Source organism: Vipera ursinii (genome assembly GCF_947247035.1).
Source record: "Vipera ursinii genome assembly, chromosome: 2".
In the NCBI taxonomy this organism is placed as follows: domain Eukaryota; kingdom Metazoa; phylum Chordata; class Lepidosauria; order Squamata; family Viperidae; genus Vipera; species Vipera ursinii.
The window spans coordinates 276,802,791-276,820,020 of record NC_139513.1 but is presented as its reverse complement, the minus strand read 5'-3'; the positions used below and the strand labels follow the sequence as shown (position 1 = coordinate 276,820,020).

At 43.6% G+C, this 17,230-nt stretch overlaps 1 protein-coding gene across 2 annotated transcripts in view; it reads right to left on the bottom strand.

Moving 5' to 3' along the window:
- PRLR (prolactin receptor) overlaps positions 1-16,258 on the bottom strand; it is an 86,915-nt gene extending 70,657 nt beyond the window's left edge. For both annotated transcript variants that reach the window (XM_083351508.1, XM_083351507.1), the window contains exons 1-2: positions 16,134-16,258; positions 16,008-16,049 (exon numbers count right to left, since the gene is read on the bottom strand). The gene's annotated coding sequence lies outside the window, so the exon portion shown is untranslated. The remainder of the gene's footprint in view (positions 1-16,007; positions 16,050-16,133) is intronic.
- Positions 16,259-17,230: the final 972 nt, after the last annotated feature.

Genomic DNA, 17,230 nt, shown 5'->3' with positions numbered 1-17,230 from the left:
TGTAAACTGCCCAGAGTTACTTGCATAGTGGGATGGGTGGTGTCTAAATTTGGAAAAGAAATAAAGTAACTACTGTGTAACTTGGTTAATCCTTAATTTAAAGTATGTTCTTTTTATCCTTTACTATAATATTTCATTAATATACATATACAAAATTTAGGTTTACAATTTTTCATTGCATATTTCCATCCAGCTGGGAACAATTACCCTATTTTCTATAAAAATATCATTTCATGTATTACTAATTCAAGTAATGTGACCATTTCATGGAATTCATTAACCACACTAATCAAAAACTCCCTCCTCCCCTTTCCATTCAATCATGTCTAATTCTTGGAAACTGCTTGGACAAGGCGCTGCAGTTTTTAGGAGTAGTTTGCCATTGCCTCCTTCCTAGGGCTGAGAGAGAATGACTGGTTCAAGGTCACCCAGCTGGCTCTGTGCCTAAGGCAAAGCTCATTGTTGCTGTTAGCTGCGAAGTCGTGTCCGACCCATCGTGACCCTATGGACAACGTTCCTCCAGGCCTTCCTGTCCTCTACCATCTTCTGGAGTCCATTTAAGCTCACGCCCACTGCTTCAGTGACTCCATCCAGCCACCTCATTCTCTGTCGTCCCCTTCTTCTCTTGCCCTCAATCTTTCCCAGCATTAGGCTCTTCTCCAGTGAGTCTTTTCTTCTCATTAGGTGGCCAAAGTATTTGAGTTTTAGCTTCAGGAGCTGGCCTTCTAAAGAGCAGTCATGGTTGATCTCCTCTAGGACTGACCGGTTTGATTGCCTTGCAGTCCAAGGGACTCGCAGGAGTCTTCTCCAGCACCATAGTTCAAAGGCCTCAATTCTTTGGCGCTCAGCCTTTTTTATGGTCCAACTTTCACTGCCATACATTGCAACTGGGGAGACCATAGCCTTGACTATACGCACTTTTGTTGACAGGGTAATGTCTCTGCTTTTTAGTGTACTGTCTAGATTTGCCATGGCTTTCCTCCCCAGGAGCAAGCGTCTTTTAATTTCTTGGCTACAGTCCCCATCTGCAGTGATCTTGGAGCCCAGGAAAATAAAATCTGTCACTACCTCCATTTCCTCCCCATCTATTTGCCAGGAATTGAGAGGGCCGGATGCCATGATCTTGGTTTTCTTAATGTTAAGTTTCAACCCAAGTTTTGCACTCTCCTTCTTCACCTGCAACAAGAGGCTCTTTAGTTCTTCTTCACTTTCTGCCATTAGAGTGGTATCATCTGTATATCTTAGGTTGTTGATATTTCTTCCGGCAATCTTAATTCCAACTTTTGATTCATCTAGCCCTGCCTTTCTTATGATGTGTTTTCCAGTTTTTAGCCTGATGCCTTAACCAATACACCAAACTGTCTCTCTACAATCAAAACCTAGCTGGATAGCAAAACTTCAGAAGGTGTTTTTGAACATTTTCAGGTCAAATTTATATAACAGAGTTATATTATAATTATAATTTCGCAAAAAATGGATGTTCCCATTACAGTCCTAGAAAATCCTCCCCTTATTCTAAGTATAAAAGAAATGGTTTAATATAACTGTCAAATTAACATTTCAATAAACAACAATTAACACTTGAATATTACAATTATGTGCATGATTATTGGTAGAAACTAAAAAGACAGGATCATAAACAGAACAATTAAAATCTGAAAAGAGTTCTTTCCCAACCTGGCAACTGTAAAGAAAAAAACCTGTCTAAAGTATGATTAGAAATGCATCAACATGATGAAAACATATTTAAAACCTCCTGTCTGACTCATTAGGTTCATCAGCTACTAGAAAAAGGCTTGAAGATAAATCAAATAGTAAATACAAAATCTATCTAAAATTCTGATTTAGGGATGATCTATACCCCATCTTTGCTTAATGCTGAGATGGGTTGCTTATGGAGCTGAGCTGGGTTGAGGGCAACACATCCTTCTGAAGAGGACTCAATCTTGATACTGGGCTGCTGGATCAAAGCTGACTGTGGCTGGATCAAGGTGATCTTGCAGGAAGGAAGCTACAATCTCTCACTGACAAATGAAGAAAAACTCCCTCTCCATTAAACGATTGGTGTGTCTTCCAGTTCCATTCTTTCCATTCAGTCATGAGACTTTGTGGCTTTGTCACCACTTGTGTTCTGGACCAGAGTGCCCACAGCCAGCCCAGCAGCCCAAGGTTGTACTACCTTAGCATCTCAAAAACATCCCATGGTAAGGTTTTTGCTCGGCTAAATGTGATGGTGTCCAGTTGGAGCTGGCAGTGGCAAAGGCAAGTTAAAAGCCAAGAAGATGATTGTGATTGTGTATTGGCCTTGTGAACAAACCGGATAGGAAACAGAATCAGATGATCTAGTTCTACTTTATTATAAAGCTACATTGGCAGAACCTTGCAAATCTGAAAATACTTCTCTCCTCCCTTCCTCTGTATGTAGGGAGGGTCCCTTCTGAATCTCTTGCCCCACTCACTATTCAGCTGCAGAGACAATGCTGCCTCTTACATCACCATGGCCTTGGCAGTGTCTCCGCCTCATCTCCCAAGACCATCCCCACATATCATTGTACCTTGTGATCATAATGCCACTTCTTTTTAAAGCACACTGCATGTGTGACACACATAAAAAGGGATGGCCAGGGTGATGGTTGCAGCTGCCATTTGACTTTTTTGACACCTCCTGAGGCCATCTCTGGACAGCAGTCTTGCCCAGCAAGAATGGGTATAAAAGAATGGAACAGTGAGTGGGGAGAAGTAGGGAAGACAGAATGCTTGGCAACTGGGAAGAGGTGCAGTAGAGAAGATTCTGCTAAGGGTGTAAGGAAGAACCCTTTGAACCAGTACTACAAGTTTATAAGTACCAGTACTACAAGTTAATTATACCTTATTTCTTGTGTCTCTCTTCTTTATAGGCAATAATAAATTGATTTCCAGTGGAAGAATCACTGCCACTAATGTTGCCATTTAGTGGTCTTTCAAACAAAATATGTTTTCATAGAGCCTGTCCCATCTTTACATCTGCTAGAATTGATGCCAGACAGGTTTTCGGGTGAGCATATATTAAAATGAAAAGTATCGGTTGTTATGTATGCAGGCATCTGCATAGCAACAGCCCTCAGGGGGCATTGGCCTGGACAGTTTCGGCGGGAAACCTAGGGCCAACCCCATTGGCTGTTAGCTTACCTGGCCAGGTATATAAGGAGGCCAGGTAGCCCTCATTCCTCAGTTCACTTCCCCTTCCAATAAAGAGCTGAACTCACACACCGGCTGGTGTCTCTCTTGCGTCGGACCCACTACACAATAGTGGCGATGAAGGTGGGATCGCTGCCGACCAAGAGCTGAAGTCACTGGGGAAACGCTCCGCGAGCTGAAGGGAAAGGCATTTTTCCTTCTTCCCCCCACGACCGCCAGCCGAACCGGCAACGCCAAGCGCCACATCCACGACCAACTGCCACCATGGCTAGAGCCGGACAACCCCGCGAATTCGAGACCCGCCGCCCCGAAACCTGGACCCGTTACCTGGCTCACGTTGAACTGTACATGCGGTTCAATCAGATATCGGAGGACGGTGCAAAGGCGGCCGCCCTGCTCTGCCTTGGGGGACCAGCGCTGCTGGAAGTCGCCATGAACCTGTTCCCCCAGGAGGCCATCAACACCGTCGCGTACCGAGACCTCGTGGCCAGGCTCAACGCACATTTCAGGCCCCGGCGCTCCAAGGTGGCTGCAAGGTCACAATTCGAGAAAAGGGACCAGCGCCCCGACGAGACTGGCGCCGACTTCCTCGCCGCCCTACGGGAAGCTGCCGTCGCGTGCAGATTCACAAATTTGGAGGAGCGACTACGGGACCGGCTGATTTGCGGCCTACGTGACAGGCGGTTGCAGGAGCGCCTGTTCGAAAGAGAGGAGGTCTCTCTCCAGGAAGCCGAGGATGCCATCCTAGCCCACGAAGCGGCCTGCGGGGCCGTCCAAGCCTGCCAGGGAACCCGGCCCGGCAACCAGGCAACCAGCGTCCACCGGCAAGGGGCCACAGAGGAGGACGACTTGAGCATCGACCTCCTCCAGCGGAAGTCGACCCCCGACCAGCGAGCCAGACGCCCAGACAGGCCCAGGCCTCCCAGCAACACTGCCGTTCCCCAGAGGTGCGCAGGGTGTGGTGGGAACCACATGCGCAGCCTCTGCAAGTTCCGGTCCGCCACGTGCCGGGCCTGCAAGAAAACAGGCCACATAGCCGCTGTCTGCCGTAGCCGCCCCCGAGAGGAGATCCACGAGCTGCAGCCGGAGGAACCACCGTTCGAAGGTACTGGGGCCCCCACCAAAACAAAAATTGGCTATGTCGAGAGCCGGCTGGCCATTAACCACACGGGTAGCCGCCGGCTGCTCAAACCCAAAATTAGATTAACAATCCGTTTGCAAGGTGTCCCTTGCAGCATGGAGCTTGACTCCGGATCAGCGGTCTCGATTATTTCGGACGAGACCCTTAACCACATAATTAGCCGGAGCAAGCAACGGATTAAATTACGGCCTACTAAATTAACCCTGACCGATTTTCAGAATTCGCCGGTCAAGGTGAAGGGGGAGGCCACCATTTCAGTGGGGTTTAAGGGTCGCGAAGGGCACCTGGATGTTGTAGTGGTAGAGGGCCGCAGAGTCAGCCTGGTCGGGCTGGACTGGTTTGAGGCCCTGGGAATCTCAGTATCCGGGATCCATCGGATCCAGGGGGACTCCATTGAGGCCGTTTGCCGGGAGTTTGCCGACGTCTTCGACAGGTCATTAGGCAAGTACACCGGGGCCCCCATATCGTTTAAGCTTAACTCGAACGTCTCCCCCTTTAGGGTCCGGCCGCGGCGAGTCCCGTTTGCGCTCAAACACAAAATCGAGCGTGAACTAGACAAGTTGGTGGCCCAGGGAATCTTAGAGCCTGTAGATGGAGGGGAGTGGGAAACCCCCATCGTGACCCCCCTCAAATCCAACGGGGAAATAAGGATCTGCGCCGATTATAAGTGCTCGGTGAACCGCGCCCTAAACCCGCACGCTTACCCGGTTCCCGCGGTCAGCCACGTTCTCGCTTCCCTCCAAGGCGGCGCCATTTTTGCAAGGCTCGATCTTGCACAGGCGTACCAGCAACTCACGGTCACTAGGGAAACAGCTGACATCCAAACCATAGTAACCCATAGGGGGGCGTTCCGGGTGAACAGGCTGCAGTTTGGAGTCAGTGTTGCTCCAGGCATTTTCCAGGAGGTTATGGAAAAGACACTCAAGGGCATTCCAGGAGTCTGCCCCTATTTTGATGACATCCTGATCGCAGGAGCATCAGCAGAGGAACTGGCAGGGAGGCTTAGGGAAGTGCTGGCAAGGCTGCGCACAGCTGGCCTCAAACTCAAAAAGGAAAAATGCAGCATAGGCGTTCCTTCCATAGAATTTTTGGGGTTCAGAGTAGACGCCAGGGGAATCCACCCCACAGAATCCAAGGTGAGGGCCATCAAACTAGCACCCACACCCAAGAACAAAGCAGAGCTTCAGGCATTCCTGGGTCTGCTGAATTTCTACCATACATTCCTCCCACACAAGGCAGCCATCGCTGAACCGCTCCACAGGCTGCTAGACAAACAGGCAACGTGGGCCTGGACGGCCACCCATGATCAGAGCTTCAAGGCCCTGAAGGCATTGCTGTCGGACAAGTCCACAGTAACCCATTTCATCGAGTCCAAGCCCATTTGTATCGCCTGCGATGCATCCCCTTATGGTGTGGGCGCTGTCCTAAGCCACTTTGAGCCCAACGGGGCACAAGTCCCCATAGCATACTATTCTAGGACACTGTCTGGAGCAGAAAGAAACTACGCCCAAATAGACAAAGAAGCCCTGGCAATCGTGGCAGGAATCAAGAAATTCCACGATTACTTATATGGCAGGGAGTTCAGTGTCTTCACGGACCACAAACCACTCCTGGGCCTGTTCACCACAGACAGGCAAACCCCCCAGATTCTGTCCCCCAGGATGCTCCGGTGGTCCATCTTCCTTGCAGCATACAATTGCAAGCTGGTACACAAGTCAGGGAAGGAGATGGGCCACGCAGATGGTCTAAGTAGGCTCCCCCTAGACACACACGACCCAGACCCAGCACCAGCCACACAGATCCTAGCCCTGCAGGAACTACCCGAGTGCCCAGTTCTTGCCAAGGACATTGCCAGCCACACAGCCACAGACAACACCATGGGCAGGGTGCACTCATGGGTTTGCACAGGGTGGCAGGACAAATCCCCGGGACCAGAGTTTCAGGCCTATTTCATTAGACGCGATGAAATCTCCACACACAAAGGGTGCCTCCTTTGGGGTAGCAGGGTCATCATTCCACCCGCACTACGCGCCAGGGTATTGGACTCCTTACACGAAGGGCACCCGGGGGTGGTCAGGATGAAGGCACTGGCTAGGAGCTACCTCTGGTGGCCCGGGTTGGACAAGGAGGTTGAGGATCGGGTCAAGGCCTGTTATACGTGCCAGAGATCCAGGCCAGAAGTTCCACATGCACCAGTACACCGGTGGGAGGCCACACACACGCCATGGTCCCGCATTCACATTGACTATGCGGGGCCATTCCAGGGTCAACTATTTTTAGTAGTGGTGGACAGTCACTCCAAGTGGTTAGAGGTAGTCCCTGTCCCCAACATGACCTCGGGGAGGACAATCCAGGTGCTCAGAGCTCTCTTTGCCACACACGGCCTCCCCGACGTAATTGTGTCTGATAATGGGCCTCAGTTTACTGCTGCTGATTTCCAGGCGTTCTTGAAGGCGAACTGGATTAGGCACGCCACCTCTGCGCCTTTCCATCCATCTACCAACGGGCAGGCCGAATGGATGGTAAGGACGACCAAAGACGCACTCCGGCGCATCATCAGCGGGGACTGGCACCACAGACTGGCCAAATTTTTACTAGCCCAACACACAACACCATGCATGGCTAATGGCAAGAGCCCAGCAGAACTGCGATGGGGACGGCGCCTCATGCACAAAGGCCTCAGGAACCCACGGTCCAAGCCCAGGGGCCAAGCACAACCAGACGATCCACCCGTCCACACAGGACACCAGCCTACCTGTCGGACTATGTGTGTAAGTGACCCTCACACAAGGACACCACTGTTTTTTTATATAGATACTCATAGTTATAGTAGTTGCATGTTGTTGTTGTTATGTGGGTCTTCTCTAAGGGGGGAGGGGTGTTATGTATGCAGGCATCTGCATAGCAACAGCCCTCAGGGGGCGTTGGCCTGGACAGTTTCTGTGGGAAACCTAGGGCCAACCCCATTGGCTGTTAGCTTACCTGGCCAGGTATATAAGGAGGCCAGGTAGCCCTCATTCCTCAGTTCACTTCCCCTTCCAATAAAGAGCTGAACTCACACACCGGCTGGCGTCTCTCTTGCGTCGGACCCACTACACAATATCGGTTATGTTATCGTCTCAGCCTCCAAATATGGAAAATCCACTATCAGTCATTAGTCTCTTCAACCTTCTGGCTCATCTTGTTTTTCAGCAACTCTGCGCCCTTACTTGCAGATTCTAGAACTGCTAATTCTCAGGTGAACTCATTTTAGTGGGTGTGTTCAACCACAAATGGGACGCCCATGGCACAATTAGATATCAGTTTGAGCAGACAGTGCCAACATTAAATATGCGGAGGAGATGGCATTTACAAATTCAGATGTAAGGTATTATTCACTGCTTAGACTTGTTTGTGTGATAAGGGCAGTCCAACATCTCTCTCTTAGATAAGCACGTATCTCAAAACATAGCTATGAAATCTTACATTTTGTAATTAGCATTTTTCATATAAAGAGTAAATGAGATCCCAGAGATATAAATCCAATCCACTAAAAGGAAATATATATAATCACATGGACTATCTTAACAATGTTTAGGCAGCACATGCCTAAAACAAATAACCCTCAGCAAACATCTGTTCTGTACCATAAGCTGACAGGTGATCCTGAAGAACAAGTACTTGCCAATCTTAGTGGTATTTTTTCTTATGAAAATAACAACAGTAGACTCTTTTAGGAAGCACAGAGAATTATTAAAATAATGAATGTAAAACGATAAGAAAAGCATAAATTCTACTAATTGCTAATTATCACCATATTTCTGTAGAAATAATAATAATAATAATAATAAGTTGGAAGGGACCTTGGAGGTCATCTAGTCCAACCCCACGCTGAGGCAGGAAACCCTATACCATTTCAGACAAATGTTTGGCCAGTCTCTTCTTACAAACTTCCAGTGTTGGAGCATTCACCACTTCTGGAGGCAGGTAGTTCCACTGGTTAGTTGTTCTAACTGTCAGGAAGTTTCTCCTTAGTTCTAGGTTGCTTCTCTCCTTGACTACGGTAGTTTCCATCCGTTGCTTCTTGTCCTGCTTTCAGGTGCTTTGGAGAATAGCTTGACTCCCTCTTCTTTGTGGCAGCCCCTGAGATATTGGAACACTGCTATCATGTCACCCCTCACCCTTCTCTTCATTAAACTATACATACCCAATTCCAGCAACTGTTCCCTATATGTTTTAGCCTCCAGTCCCCCAATCACCTTTGTTGCTCTTCTCTGTACTCTTTCTAGAGTCTCGACATCTTTTTTACATCGTGGTGACCAAAACTGGATGCAGTATTCCAGGTGTGGCCTTACCAAGGCATTGTAAAGTGGTATTAGTACTTCACGTTATCTTGATTCTATCCCTCTGTTAATACAGCCTAGCACTGTGTTGGCTTTTTTGGCAGCTGCAGCACACTGCTGGCTCATATTTAAGTGATTGCCCACTAGGACTCCAAGATCTCTCTCACAGTTACTACTATTGAGCAAGGTACCTGTGCATTTGATTTTTCCTGCCTAAATGTAGAACCTTACTTTTTTCACCATTGAATTCCATTTTGTTAGAGAGCACCCAGTGTTTAAGTCTGTCCAGATCCTCCTGTATTTTAAGCCTATCTTCTGGAGTATTGGCTATTCCTGCCAGCTTGGTGTCGTCTGCAAATTTGATGAGTTCCCCATCTATCCCCTCATCCAAATCGTTGATGAAGATGTTGAAGAGCACTGGGCCCAGAACAGAGCCCTGGGGCACCCCACTACACACTTCCTTCCATGTAGATGCGGTTCCATTGAGGACCACACGCTGAGTATGGCCTCACAAGATCACTGCAGATGGGGACTGTAGCGAAGAACAACAGGCTGGACAGGTGCTCACTTACCATTTTCTTGCCTATCTTAACTTGCGTTTCTATTCTGTTTTTTATGGCACTGGTTTGGGTAGGTTGGACTGTTTTTTCCCTTTGTGTAAAGACAGATGCAAAAAACAAGTTAAATAGTTCAGCTTTCTCCCTGTTGCTTGTCACCTTCTTGCCACTTTCCCCCACTAATGGACCAATCATTTCCTTCACTTTTTTCTTGTTTCTTATATGTTGAAAGAAGCTTTTTTGTTATTTTTGACTTTGGTCGCAAGCCTTAGTTCATTTTGAGCCTTAGCTTCCCTCACTTCATCTTTGCAGGCACGGGCTGTTTGCTGATATTCTGCCTTAGTTATGTGCCCCTCTTTCCACTTCTTATACTTGTCCTTTTTATCTTTCAGTTTATCAGAGTTCTTTATGCAGCCATGCTGGTTTCTTTTGAAAGCTGTTATTTTTCTTCTTTGTTGGTATTGTGCTAGACTGGGCCTTTATTATCTCACTTTTCAAAATTTTCCAAGCTTCTTGAGTTGTTTTCCCCTTTAGGATTCTCTTCCATGGAATTCTTCCCAAGGTCTCTCTAAGTTTATTGAAATTAGCTCTTTTAAAGTCCAAGACTCTAGTTTGGCTGTATTCTATTGCTTGTGCTTCCATAATGTTAAATTCCAATATTGCATGATCGCTTCCTGTGGCTTCGACACTTTCTATCATTTCATCTCTGTTGTTGTTGTTGTTAGTTGTGAAGTCGTGTCCGACCCATCCGCGACCCTATGGACAATGTTCCTCCAGGCCTTCCTGTCCTCTACCATTCATCTCTGTTAGTGAGAATTAAATCCAATATGGCTAATCCCCTAGTTCCCTTCTCTACTCTTTGGGAGAGAAAGTTGTTTGCTAGGTTTGTCAGGAATCTGTTAGATCTTCCACTTGGTGCAGAATTTGTCTCCCAGTTGATATCAGGGTAATTAAAGTCCCCCATTACTATTGTGATGCGCTTCCTACATACCTCAGTTAACTGACTAGCAAAAAGTTCATCTATTTCCTCTGCTTGGTTGGGCGGCCTATAGTATACACCTATGGCAATGTCATTTTTCCCCTTTTATATTGACCCAAATACATTCAAGTTTATAGTTTTCATCATTGTTGTGCTCCATTTCTGTAGAGATAAAGTTATTTCTTATATATAGAGCAACTCCACCTCCTCTTTTGTTTAGTCTGTTTCTTTTAAATAATTTAAATCCCTCTAGCTGTGTGTTCCATTTGTGGGTTTTGTCCCACGATGTTTCTGTAATGGTAACAATATCATATCCGCCCTCATTTACTTGAATTTCTAGTTCACCCTGCTTACTGTTCATACTCTGCGCATTGGTGTATAGACATTTGAGTCCTTTATGACTGACCCTGTGTTTACTTGCTACATAACTTGTGTGGTGCCTGAGTTCCCCTATTTTCTTAGATTGCTGGGGACAGTGATGTTCTGTATCAATTAACTCACTGTCTCCGTTGTTTAGTTTAAATGTTCCTCCAGAAAAGCTGTGAATTTATTGCCAAGTAACTCAGTCCCTTTCTTGGATGGATGCAGACCATCTCTTTTGTACATTTTTTCATTGGACCAGCTACAGACATCATGACTAATATAACCAAAGCCTTCTCCTTTACACCACTCCTTTAGCCACATAGTAAATTCTGCTATATGCTGGCCTTTTCCATTTTGCTCCTTATACACTGGTAAGACCTCTGAAAAAGTGAGCCTACAGCCTATTCTGCTGAGTTCCTGCCCCAAGCTCTGGAAATCATTCTGCACACAGAGTACATTGTTTTGTACATCATTATCAACAGTCTTTTTGGGGATTTATTCATTATAAGAGATTAATTTATTTATCAAATTTATTTAAGTGCTTGTCTATACATGCAATATACAATTGCTGACAATTCTGAAAATTTTGGTCTCAGGATTTAATAGGTTCTTAGCTGTTTTCTCCAAATGTAACATCTTTTGGGAGTTGATATGGAAGCTCTAAGATTTCTTTTAGAAAAATAAAGAATTGTTTTACAGATGCAAATAATCTGTGTATTCTCAAAGTCCTGCTGGAGGATTATCAGGTGTCTTCCGCAGCTGATCCACTGTCAGAGGCCATGTTGACAGTCAGAGTATAAGATTGAGGTTTTTGCCTCAGCTTCAGACCCTGTGCACATCCATTGTCAACATTGTCAACAGCCTGTTCCTTTCCCTCAACCCCTTCCACTGAGTACCCGCCCTGCTGATCAGTTGATTCATGATAATAGATAACTGGTAGAAAACTGATTCACTGAAGCATGCAATTAATAATACAAGTTGCAACATGAGTATGCTCCCCTCCACTTTTCCTTAAATAAAACAGCCAAACAGTAACTAATGGGGTTCTGAAAGTGAGGCTGCAGACTGTCCTACTCACATCCACAGTTTCTATGCTGTCTGAAATGATTCACTTAGACTCAAGTCTCAAAACAAGTGGAGTCTGTTGATTCTGATGCGATAGGATGGCATCAGAATCTCCATGTGCCGTTCCATGCATTAGGCCCAGGACAGATAACAATAACCCACTAGGGACTTTAACACACATCAAAAATAATCAAGTTACTGTAAGTAATAAGTGTGAAAAAGATCTTGGAGTCCTAGTGGACAAATACATATGAACCAGCAGCGTGCTGCAGTTGTCAAAAAAGCCAATGCAATCCTAGGCTGCATTAACAGAGGGATAGAATCAAGATCACATGAAGTGTTAATACCACTTTATAATGCCTTGGTAAAACCACACTTGGAATATTGCATCCAGTTTTGGTCACCATAATATAAAAAAGATGTTGAGGCTCTAGAAAGAATGCAGGGAAGATGATAAGGGGACTGCAGGCTAAAACATATAAGGAACGGCTGCTGGAATTGGGTATGTCTAGTTTAATGAAAAGAAGGACCAGGGAGGACATGACAGTGGTGTTCCAATATTTAAGGGGCTGCCAAAGAGAAGGGGGAGTCAACGTACGCTCCAAAGCAACTGAAGGCAGAACAAGAAGCAATGGATGGAAACTAATCAAGGAGACAACCTAGAACTAAGGAAAAATTTCCTGAAAGTGAGAACGATTAATGTAAACGACTTGCCTCCAGAAGTTGTGGTTGCTCCAACACTAGAGGTCTTTAAGAAGAGGTTGGACAACTACCTATTTGTCTGAAATGTTATAGGGTTTCCTGTTTGAGCATGAGGTTGGACTAGAAGACTCCACCGTCCCTTCCAACTCTGTTATTCTGTTTAAGAAATTGACAAAGCTATAGTCCCAAATACCTGGAAGAAACCACATTGCCTGTTAGCCCTGCAAAGTAGTTTATTTATTTATTTATTTAATTATATTTATATACCGCCCTTCTCCCGAAGGACTCAGGGTGGTGAACAGGGCACATATAAAAAATACAAAATACAAAAATTAAAAAAAGAATTAAATAGTAGCCCAGCTAAAACAATCAATAACAATATAAAAATCCCCATTAAAACCCCAAACATATCCCCCATCAGGCCAGGCCGGCTTGTTCATATAGGAGCGAAGGTCAGGTGCCATCCGGAGCTCGACCGGCAGCTGATTCCATAAAGCCGGAGCGCCCACAGAGAAGGCCCTCCCCCTGGGGTATGGTAAAAGAGTATAATCTAAGTACTAGCTCTGTCTTTACTGTAAAGTTAAACTAACAGAATCTTGCAAGACTGAAAGTATCTTTCCCATCATTTCCTTTCACTCTCTGGAAAACCTGGGAGACTCCCTCCTGAAACACTTCCCATGCCTCTCTTCCTTCTGTGAGCTAAGATATCTTTTACATCTGATAGTCCAGCCTGCAGCTCTCCCATTTGTTTGCCAAAGTGATTCCCACATGCCATTACAATGCAATCACTTCTACTTCACCAAATAGGATGCGCCTCAGTGACACACATGTTAAATACCTGTTTGCAAGGATCAAACTTCTTAAGTTGTAAGGGCGAAAATAATGGAAATGGAGAAGCAACAAGCAAAGAGAGTTTTTCCGATGGCCATGCATCCCCTCTCCTCAAATGTTTTTCCCCACAGGATGGCAAACAAGACCTCTGGGAATTGTTCCCAGGAAAGCCATAGTTAGTAGTACAATGATGATGTGCTCCAAGACATTCAGACCATATATATCCAGTATAAAAGAGTGCAAAAAAAATTAAACACACTACAGAAAATTTTTATCAACCATCTTCAAAATCTGTTTGACTAAGAGATATTTGCACTGCAACTGCAATAGTCAATGCATCATCAGGCTACAAAAATTGATGGGACAGCGTGTTAACAAGTAGAAACCATTTTACAATATAAATAGGCTGCTTTTATTATTGGCCAGATGTAATGATATGTGAGAAAGACCTTGGGAGACTAGGTGAGAAGATGTTGCCAAGGGAACGGACAGATAAGAGGCAGCATAGTCAGCAGCTGCCTAGTGGGTGGGGCAAGAGGCTCAGAAGAGACTATCCCTAGTTCTTTAGGCTGTAAAGGAGAGAGTGGGAGAATTGCACTTTCAGGCTTGCAAGATTCTGTCAGTGTAGCTTTAAAATAAAGTATAATTAATTTATCTGGTTGTGTTTCCTGTCTGGTCTACCAAATATGGTCAACATTAATCATGGAAATTTGAAAGTACAATTCTCCCCTCTTCTCCTTTACAGCCTGAGAAACTAGAGAAACTAGCCCACTATCCTGCTGTGGGCTATACTATCTCTTATTTTTTTTATTTATTTATTTATTTATTTATTTATTTATTTATTTATTTATTTTTTTATTTATTTTTTTATTTATTTATTTATTATTGGGACTTATATGCCGCCCTATCTCCCGAAGGACTTTTATTGCTCCCTTGGTAACATCCCCTAACCCAGTCTCCGAAAGTCTTTCTTACATACCAGTATAGGAGACATCATCCTTTAAAGTAGTATGAAGTAAGCTCCAAGCCCATCTGGTATTTAATTTATTTTACATCATTTCTACACGTTTCTCACCCTCAGAGATCCTTGTAGCAGTTCAAACCATATTAAGAGTTCAATGAAATATGCAGATTTCTAACAACTAAAAACTTCAAATAGAAAATCATTTCATCTAGGAAAAATAGCAGGAAATAAGATGTTCCATGAATATTTAAATGGAAACATCTTTTAAAATCCTTAATATAATTCACTTATGTCTTGTAATTCATAAAATAAATTTTAGGAGCCACATTCTAATTTTAAGTGAATAGTACAGGGTTAACCTTTCATTGTAGTAATAGTAACAAGCTTCGGGAGATAATTTGAAGATGTGACAAGATGTTTCCAAGTGACAATGAGAAAAGAGCAGAATGAAAATTCAAAACGGACACAACAGAACAAAACCTATTTTTTCTCCTATGTACCTATACATATCAATATAGGCAAAAACACATAGGAAGCCACCTTAAGGCAGAGAGAGATATGAGGAAGGTATATTATGCTTCGGTTCAGCGACGCGTAAGATAAGAAACTTGCAAATTTGGAAATGTAGACAAAAAACAGGCACATATTATCATCTTTGGTGGACATGCCCTAAAGCCAAAAGGTTTTGGTTAAGAATACATATATGGTTAGAGAAAATGACTAAAAAACAGACAGATTTTAAGGCAGAATTATTTTTGTTAGGTATAATTGTAGGAAATTATGAGAAGGACTGTGTATACTTAATGTTACATGTGTTAACTGCAGCAAGAATTTAATTTGCCCAACATTGAAAAGATGAAGAATTACCAGCGGAGGAAGAGATAATTAAGAAGATTGTGCAGAAATGGACAGACTGACACTGAAAATGAAAGAGAAAGAAGATTCAAAATATTTGGGAACATGGGATAAATTTTATCAATGGCTAGAAAAATAAGGTAGAGAGAAAGGAGTTTAATATGTATTAGTAAGCTAAATATTGAAACCCAGACAATATGTTGCTGATAAAATATTAAGCATTTGTGACTATAAAAAATAATAAAATATTGGGGGGGGGAAGAAACTTGCAAATTATCAGAAATTTTGAGAGAATGAAATGAATCCTGGAAACATCTAATAGAGATAATAGAGACATAATAGATAATAATAGATAATAGATAATAGAGACTTTTATTTTTGCATCCATATTATCATTAAAACCTATTTACAAGTATGATAAAAGATTAAATATGAAAACTGCAGATTGTGGTCTGTCCAAACAATAATTTCTATTAACCAGAATGCAACATACAATAGCATAGGGTAAATTAACCAAATTATTACAAGATAAAAATTGAGAAGCAGCAGCACCCCCCCCCCCCCCAAAAAAATGTAAGGGAAAATAACCCCATACTTGGAATTAGGTAATAATACATTCTTAAATGCTAAGGTACCGAGATTGATGTCACTACTATGAATAATAAAACTTTACCCAAAGTAATCTGTGATTGCCAATGTTTAATGTTGACCACAAGGCTTAAGTAGGCTTGCAGTATGTTTCACATTTTGCTTCCTTATATCCAGAACTATGCTTTAACAAGTTCAGAGGATGAATGACATGTGTCATAGCTATCTGTAACACCATATATTTTAAACCATTTGAAAGATCTAACCAAGTCCATGATAATGTTAAAAATATGTGCAACAGGTGATTGATTTGGGGTATTTTTTGCTCTTCAGCAGAAGGTTAAACCACTGGTAACAGTCCCATACCCCCTTGATCTTCTGATTTGACACTGAACTGATGACCCTACAGAGAGCTCAGTTAGACATGCAATCTCTTGTCCCTTGTAAGAAAGACAATACTTACTCTTGAGTGGTAAGAAAGTCTCTCAGCGTTCATGTCAGCTTCCTGGGTGAGAACAAAATAAAAACATGGTGTTGATAAGATTGTTTCAGATCACTTGAGTAAATCCAGAGAGAAAGTGTGACCCACACGAAGCCTCCAGGAAGAAACACGATCCCAGGCAGAAAGGAATATCCATATGCTTTGGAGCAGTTTTGGAGTTTAAAGCCTGAGACCGTCCGCAAGTCAGCTCTGTGGGAATCGTGACGACTCTATGAACTTGTATGCTTTTTTCACTGAAGGAGGAGCCAGAATTGCAAAATCCATGTTCCTTGCTGCAGGCAAAAAAAAAAAATCTTCAGTATGCAAAATGTCCAGAGCCTGACAGTTTTACAAGGCTACAAAGGTACAGATCATTAAGATGTAGCATGAAAAAAAATTTTAAGCTGTGGATTTACATTCTTAAGTCCATGTGTTTACATTCAAGCACAGAAGAGACATTTGGGTGTGTTTTTAAAGTAAACTCGGTATTCTATTCTTTCCATACAAAGGGCTTACAGGTCTTGCTATGAAGTGCAGAAATTCAAATCCTTTTCTTTTTTTCTTTTTGTGGCAGTGATTTTTGAGTGCCGTTCATAACGATGAGAAACCAAGAAGGAACAAGATGGTTTCTGATAGACTTCATAACATTTTGTTAGGGAAAAAAAAAGGCCCAGTGCTGAAGTGGGTTGAAGCTGAATGTTTACATTTATTTACTATGACATTTCAGTTTCTACGGCTACCAGATCTGGGTTGCATATATTCAGATGGCTATTAATACTTTGCTGTCATATGCTGGATGTTTATAGCTCAGATCTGGTAGCTCTAATAGATACTGCTCTGTAAGGGAGCTTGGACTGAATGTCTAACTATTATCTACTATCCAATAGTCTTCAACCTAGAACCATTCGTTTAGCAGCCATTCAAAGTTAGAACAGCCCTGAAAAAAGTGACTTACAACCAGTCCTCACACTTATGATCCTTGCAACATCCCCATGGTCACATAATCAGAATTCAGACTCTTGGCAACCAGCATGATTCATAATGGTTGTTGCATCCCAGGGTTAATGTGATCACCATATGCAACCCCCAACCCGCCCAGCCAGCTTCTGACACGCAAAGTCAATGGGGAAAGCCGGGTTCAATTAATGACTACATGATTCACTTAACAGCTGCATTGATTCATTTAACATCCATGGCAAAAAGGT